Raw genomic sequence first — 8,006 nt, forward strand, 5'->3', positions numbered from 1 at the left:
AAACACAAAGTAACATTTACTCCAATAAAAAGCTCTCAAAACCAAAGAACTTATTACCTTTCTCAGACCCTCACCTTCTTAGCACATCTCCGTACCAAGATCCTATTTCCTCCATCCTCTTCCGGTCCTCTTCCGGTCCCATCCTATTTCCTCCATCCTCTTCCGGACCCATAAGCCATTGTTTTTTCCTCAAAACAAATTGTACATCGCGATGTCCATCTCCGGCGGAGTCGCATTGCATAAATTGCAGAAACAAGGCAAACTACATTCCTCCTCTTGTGGTTTTTCTGCCAGAACTCGATTCTAGGTCTCAGACCAACATCACCATTCGGCGCCGCCAACGTAGAAAATTTGTCTCAGGTATTTTCTTAAAGATTTTCAACTTTGCCGTTTACTCTTCTCATTGTTCAATATCATTTTCAATAGCCCTATTTATTTGTTATAAATAATAATATTTTAATTGTGAACTCATTGCAAATAGCACAAGTTTATGTGTTCCTCTTTTGTAAACGGTTCTCCAGAGCTCGATTTTGGGTCTCAAACCAACGTCACCATTCGGCGCCGCCAATGTAAGAAATTTGTCAGGTATCTTTCTAAAGATTTTTAACTTTGTCGTTTACTCTTCTCATTGTTCAATATCATTTTCAATGGCCCTATTTATTTGTTATAAATAATAACATTTTAATTGTAAACTCATTGCAAGTAGCACAAGTTTATGTATTCCTCTTTTGTAAACGGTTCTGTCCAACACTCACAACCAAAATTAATGTGCATTTAAAATTATTGCTCCCTATATACTATCGATTGCAATATTTCATCATCAAATTATAAATTGTTATTTTACATGTGGAGCACTTCTTCTATAATTTATATTTACGTGTTCCTCTTTTTCAAATTGTTATTCCACATGTGCAGTATTGCTTCCACAATTTACTTAGAATGGATTATCATTCTTTAACCATGTCTTATTCTCTTTGTTGTAGAAGGATTTGCAGTGGTAATGACAGACCGGAAGAGTTAATACCCAAAATTGCTAGATGAAAATCAACCAATCACTATTTAGTAAAATATTTTAAAAAAATTAAAACAAAAAACTCTTATCTATTATTATTCATCAAGTACTAATTAAATGCAATAACATACATTAAAAGTGTCATAATAATAATAATTATAAAAAATTTCAGTTACAAATATTCAAATTCTACAACTTATACATATTAAGACTCTTACTACTCTTCATTTCTTAATCTCTTATACTAATTGTCAAAAATTTCTTAAATTTAATATAACATTTGTATATATTTTTCATTCTCATTCATTTATTTTTTTCATTATTTACAAACAAAAAAACCGCAAGAAAAGACAAAGTGTAGCCATTAATGCAAATCGAAAAATGAAAAAAAATGCAGTTTTGTATAACTCTAATATAAATAACCGATGTCTTTTTTAAACATAAATTTAAAATCTATTTATAATATGTTCTCTAAAGTATTTTTAATATAATATTTATTAAAATATACTATATAATATAAATAATCTACCTCTCCGCGCATTGCGCGGGTCTCACTCTAATTATATAACTGTTCTCGTAAAATGGTTGAGATATAGCTCATCTTTTAGCAGTCAATTTCGAACTTTTTGTTTGGGAAGAATTATACCTTAGTACAGAAAGAACAAAGAAGAGAAGTATATGCAAAAGGTACGTCAACATTCAAGTCAATGAGTATGTCAAAAATTATGTCTCTTCTCTTGCTTTATAAAATGTCTTACCTCCTTTATATGTGAGGTGAGAAACTAACAGTTACGTTTGAGAAATAATTTGTATTAAAAAAATGATATCATATAAAGACATTATAATATTCGTTTTAGTGCATAGAGTCGAGTTATAATGTTTGACTGAGTTATAACGTACGGAACTGAATTATAACCGTCATATAAATAACAAAATTCTACTATTTCTAATTATATATTAATATAAATATTAATGGGTTTTGTTTTTTTGACTAATATTAATGGTTAAAATAATACTTTAATATATAGATACCTAAAATATATAGTAAAAATCATATCATCGGATAACAAAATTTAATTTTGATGGCAATAATATAATGTTTATTATATGTCTTATTTAACTTTTATTTTTAATTTGGTGGCATAACAATTGATAAGTTTGGAAAATTCTAATTTAATTTGATGATGAACAAACATTATTAAAAACAATTAATTACAAAATTATTAATTTAATCTTAATTCATACTTGCTTAATTAATAATTTTGTTGTGCAGATTTTGTGTTGGGCCGAAAATAAAGAAAATCTACAGCAAGCCCAGTTTGATTAAAAATTATTCAGCATTCATACAAATAGTTTTAATCATTGTGGCTGAATTAGTTTGGGCCAGATTTAAATGTGCAAGCCCAAATCTATTGTTGGTGTATAACCAACTTGCTTGGTCCGAAATAAGAAAAAAAAGGGAGATGGGACACAATATTGCTTTATCCATTTAAACAAATAAAACCCACTCCTTTGATCATGTTGTTGCATGCTCCAACGGATATCACTTTTATTCCTTGATGGAATCCAAATTTTATTAATTGGAGTTATTGTAGACCTTGGAACAATGAGAGAGATTATACAATTGATTTGATGGCATTTATTGAGATATGCACGTTACAAGGCAAAAGCATGGGAAGTGGGATTAATTGATTTTAATTGATTATAATTTATATCACACATTACTTCCATTGCTTTTCTTCTTTCTACTCTCTCTTCTCTCTCTTTGTATTTGGTCACCTCACTGTCAAAAAAGAAAATGGTAGAAGCAAGTAAAGGAAGCAGAGACTAGGCATGAGTAAGTAAACTTAACTCATTTTCATTTTCTTTCTTAGTTACATAGCAAGCTTTTCTCTGTTCTCTCTCCTCTCTCTTTCGGTCTTGTCTCGCAGGAAAGGAGGAATGAAGCAAGCTATCAGTAAAAATCACAGAGAAGCTAGGACCAAGAAAAAGAGCTATTGTGATGATGGCATCAAGAAAAAGAAAACATAAAGTATGTAGTGGCTGAGATTCTTATCACTTTTGGTAAGATTTTGTGATGAGATCTTGGCTTCTTCATACTCAAAAAGAAAGAAGAAGATTTGGCCAGCAAGGAAGATCTTTGGAGGCATGGCTTGTCTCTGATTCTACTCAACCACCACAGGAAGTAGCTAGAGTGGCGAAGGGATGGAAGAGGCAGAGATTGGAGCAGATGAAGCCATCATCATCATGAAGCATCAAGGGCCAGAAATCCATCTTGGAGAGGAAGCCAAGGATGGAGCGCTCGGATTGATGAAGATTGATGACCAAGGAAGGACTAGAGGTATTTGCATGTTGGATTTTGCATGAGTTTCCTCTTCTCTCTCTGTGGCCGAACCGGTTTATTTTGAAGGAAAAGAATTTGCATGAGTTTCCTCTTCTCTCTCTGTGGCCGAACCGGTTTGTTTTGAAGGAAAAGAAGCTAAGCTCGGTTTTGTGTTTCAACTGTGAAGGCTTCACTTCTCTATAAAAGGGGTGAACAGTCATGGTTTGATTCAAGGAAAGAAAGTGAAAGTGCAAGGCACAGAAGTCTCATAGCTACCTAAGCTTACTGATTTTCTTCTCCTTCAATGTTTTCTATTTTGTAATTTTTCTGTTTAATTTTGTCATGTCTTGAGTCTCATGGAAAAAGGCAAACAGTGAGGTTTGTATGAAAAAGCCATAGAGCGGAAAAAGGCAGAGAGTGCAAAATAAAAAGAAAAGGCCATAGATGTCCTTAGAGTTCCTTTGTACATCTATGTTGTGTTCCATGATTCTGTGGGAATCCCCTTGTAAGTTGGGTTAGCACTTTACAGTTGAAAGCTTGGCAATGACCAAGTCAAGTTCAGGATTGGGTTTAGAATTCTGGACTTGTCCCAGATAGGAAGGGTAGTTCCTAGGGAGAATTGGTGTATGTAATCAAAGTTGATTATATTGAAATTCCATCATTGTTGTTATGGAGACTGGATGTAGGCTGCACTGCACTTAGCAGTTGAACCAGGATATATCTTGGTGTACTATTTCTTCCTCTTCTACTTAAATTCTGTTTCTGCTGCCCAGGAGATAAAGCCAAAAAATATCTCGTGACAAGTGACGAGACAAAACGAAAAAGTCTCGTGGCTTGGGACGAGACAAAAATCAAAAAGTCTCCTAAAGTTGTTACAAAGACCAGCAAGTGTAATTGAAAGAAAAAGGGGCTAAGATTCAACCCCCCTTCTCTTAGCCACTGAAAACCATCAATTGGTATCAGAGCTTGGTCTCAAAGAGATCAAGCTTTGCAGCTTGGAGAAAAGATTCTCCTGGCAGAAAGCAGTGGCTCAAATTTAGTATCGTACAATCTCACAGAAGGGCAATCAAGCAACAGGCCGCCTCTTTTCAATGGAAAAAACTATACCTATTGGAAGCAGAGAATGAAGATCTTTGTGCAAGCAGTAGACTACAGATTATAGAAGATCATCCTAGAAGGCCCTCAATTTCCAACTGACACAAGTGCTGAAGGAGTAGTCACCCTTAAACCAGAAGCAAGCTGGACCGAGGAAGATAGAAAGAAGGTGGAGTTAAATGCCAAAGCTGTTAATCTACTCAACTGTGCTATCAGCTTCAAGGAATACCGATGGGTATCACGTTGCACAACAGCAAAGAAAATCTGGGACAAACTACAAATCACTCATGAAGGAACCACCATTGTAAAGAAGACTCGGACAGATATGTTGAACAGAGAGTATGAAATATTTGCAATGAAGGAAGGAGAGTCCATTGATGAAATGTTTGAAAAATTTAACAACATCATTGTTGGCTTAGATGCTGTGGAAATAACATATTCTGATTCTGTGCTAGTGAGAAGAGTGTTGAGATGTCTCACAAAAGAGTGGGAAACAAAAGCTTTAATTATTTCTGAGAGCAGCAGTCTTGATTCCATGACTTGTGATGATTTGAGAGGAAACCTTCTTGTTTTTGAAAACACCTATTTGAAAAAAGATTCAAAAAAGAAAGGAATTGCTTTTTCATCTGTGACTAACCTCTGGATGAAGAATCCAGTGATAACTCCTCTAAAAATGAGTTTGTTTTTTTTGCAAAAAAATTCAGGAAAATGGTGAAGTTCAAAGGCAAAGGCGGCAGCTCAAGAAAAATGAAGAAAAACCTTAGCAAAGTAACCTGTTACAATTGCAAGGAAATGGGACATTTCAAATCTGATTGTCCCAAGTTGAAGAAGGAGGAGAAACCAAAAAGAGGAAAGAAGAAGGGTCTGATGGCATCATGGGAAGATTTAGAAAATGACTCAGATGATGATGATGAAGAGATCGAAACCAAGTCACTACCATGTCTCATGGCAGATCACATAGATTAGGTAGTCTTTCATAACTCTGACACTGAAGACCTTCATCTTATGATAGATCATCTTTCTGAAAAAATAAGATGTTTTCTGCTTGATAACCAAGATCTTGAACAACAAATTACCATTCTTAAAGCTGAAAATAGTTTTCTCAAAGAAAAGTTAAGGGAGGCCAAAACTGCTTGTGATCTTGTGGAAGAAAATAAGCAGTTGAAAGCTCAACTTAGAAGTTGTGAAAGTGATCATTCAGTAGTTGCATATGTAAACTGTTTTAAGGATAATGAAGAGTTGCTAAAAAAGGTTAGAAGCCTTGAAAATGACTTAGCCAAGTTCACTCAAAGTTCTGAAAATTTAAATCAAATATTGGCTAGTCAAAAACCACTCTTTGATAAAGCTGGTTTTGGGTTTTATAAATCGGATGAGAAACCTTCTTTTGAAAATAAAGCTTCATCTTCTAATGACACAAGGTTTCAAGATCCCACCTATTTTAACAAAACAGCAACTCCAAGGTTTTGTAGGCTATGCAACCGAAAGGGTCATTTTCCCATTCAATGTTTTTTTGGTGAAAGAATGATTGGTGATAAAGTTTACAAAGTTGTTTTTTATTACAATGGTTTGGGACATAGGAGATGGTTTAATGTGAAAGGATCCAAGAAGATTTGGATACCAAAGGTCACTTGAGTTCATTTTGTAGGTATGCCTAGCATCCAAGAGGAAGGAAAACATGTGGTACATGGACAGCGGATGCTCTAGGCACATGACCGGAAAGACAACCTTCTTCATAAAGCTTGATGAGTATGATGGAGGACTTGTCACTTTTGGTGATGATGGGAAAGGAAAGATAGTGGCTGTTGGCAAAGTTGGTAAAAGTTTCTCTTCTTGTATAAATGATGTTCTCCTTGTAAATGGTTTGAAACATAATTTACTTAGTGTAAGTCAATTGTGTGATTTAGGTTTTGAAGTTATTTTTAGAAAATTTGTGTGTTTGGTTGTATGTGAAAAAAACTGGGGATATTTTGTTTGAAGCTAAGAGATGCAACAATGTGTATGGATTAACTCTTAAGGACTTGAAAGAACAAAATGTAACATGCTTTACTTCTTTTGAATCTGAAAAATGGCTATGGCATAGAAAGTTGGGTCATGCTAGCATGTACCAAATTTCTAAGCTAGTCAAAAAGAATTTGGTTAGAGGAATTCCAAACATCAAGTTTGATAAGGATCTTACTTGTGATGCTTGCCAATTGGGCAAACAAGTAAAATCCTCTTTTAAATCAAAAGATGGAATCTCAACCAAAAGGCCATTGGAGATGTTACATATTGATCTTTTTGGTCCTACTAGAACTCAAAGTTTAGGAGGTAAACACTATGGTCTTGTAGTGGTAGATGATTACTCTAGATTTGGTTGGGTACTTTTCCTTGCTCATAAGAATGATGCATTTTATGCCTTCTCCACCCTTTGTAAGAAAATTCAAAATGAAAATGATTTGAAAATTGCTCATTTGAGAAGTGATCACGGAAGAGAATTTGAAAACCAAGACTTTGAAAAATTCTGTGATGACTTTGGAATTTCTCATAATTTTTTATGTCCTAGAATACCTCAACAAAATGGGGTTGTTGAAAGAAGGAATAGAAGCCTTCAAGAAATGACTAGGGCTATGTTATGTGAGAATGAAGTTCCTAAATTTTTATAGGCTGAAGCTGTAAATACAGCATGTTATATTTTGAATAGAACAATAATTAGAAAAGGATTAAAGAAAACCCCTTATGAGCTATGGAAAGGAACCCCTCCAAATCTTAAGTACTTTCATGTTTTTGGATGCAAATGCTTTGTACTTAACAATAAGGAAAACCTTGGAAAATTTGATCCAAAATCCTATGAAGGAATGTTTGTTGGATATTCCACCACAAGCAAGGCCTATAGAGTTTATCTCAAAGAGCATAGAACTATAGAGGAATCCATACATGTTATTTTTTGTTATTCTAACTTAATTCCCAGTACTGTGATAGATAATGATTCAGATGGTGAAGAAGCTGGAACAAGCAAAGAAAATTCCAAATCTGTACAAAATGAAGAATCTGCCAGTCCAGTTTTGTCTCGTCAGATTGGAGGAGACATTTCCATTTTGTCTCCTGAGCAGGCACGAGCAACTGAAACAGTGAGACCACCAGAAGTTCATCAAAGCTCTACACCTGTCCGAAAGCCTAGAGAATGGAAGTCTATGAGGGGTTATCCTCATGACTTCATCATTGGTGATCCCTCTCAAGATGTAACAACAAGATCCTCCACCAAAAGGCAAACCGAACCTAGCAACTTTGCTCTCTTGTCACAAATGGAGCACAACAATGTCAAACAAGCTCTTGAAGATCCATCATGATCAAGGCCATGCAAGAGGAGCTTGCTCAATTTGACAAGAATGAGGTTTGGACATTAGTACCTCATCCGGATGGTAAGAAGGTAACGGGTACTAAGTGGGTATTCAAAAATAAACTTGGTGAGGATGGACAAGTTGTTCGTAACAAGGCTAGATTAGTGGCCCAAGGTTATGATCAAGAAAAGAGTATAGATTTTGATGAGTCTTTTGCTCCGGTAGTTAGAATGGAAGCAATTAGGTTGCTTCTTGCCTA

Source organism: Arachis duranensis, chromosome 5 (assembly GCF_000817695.3).
Source record: "Arachis duranensis cultivar V14167 chromosome 5, aradu.V14167.gnm2.J7QH, whole genome shotgun sequence".
Taxonomy (NCBI): domain Eukaryota; kingdom Viridiplantae; phylum Streptophyta; class Magnoliopsida; order Fabales; family Fabaceae; genus Arachis; species Arachis duranensis.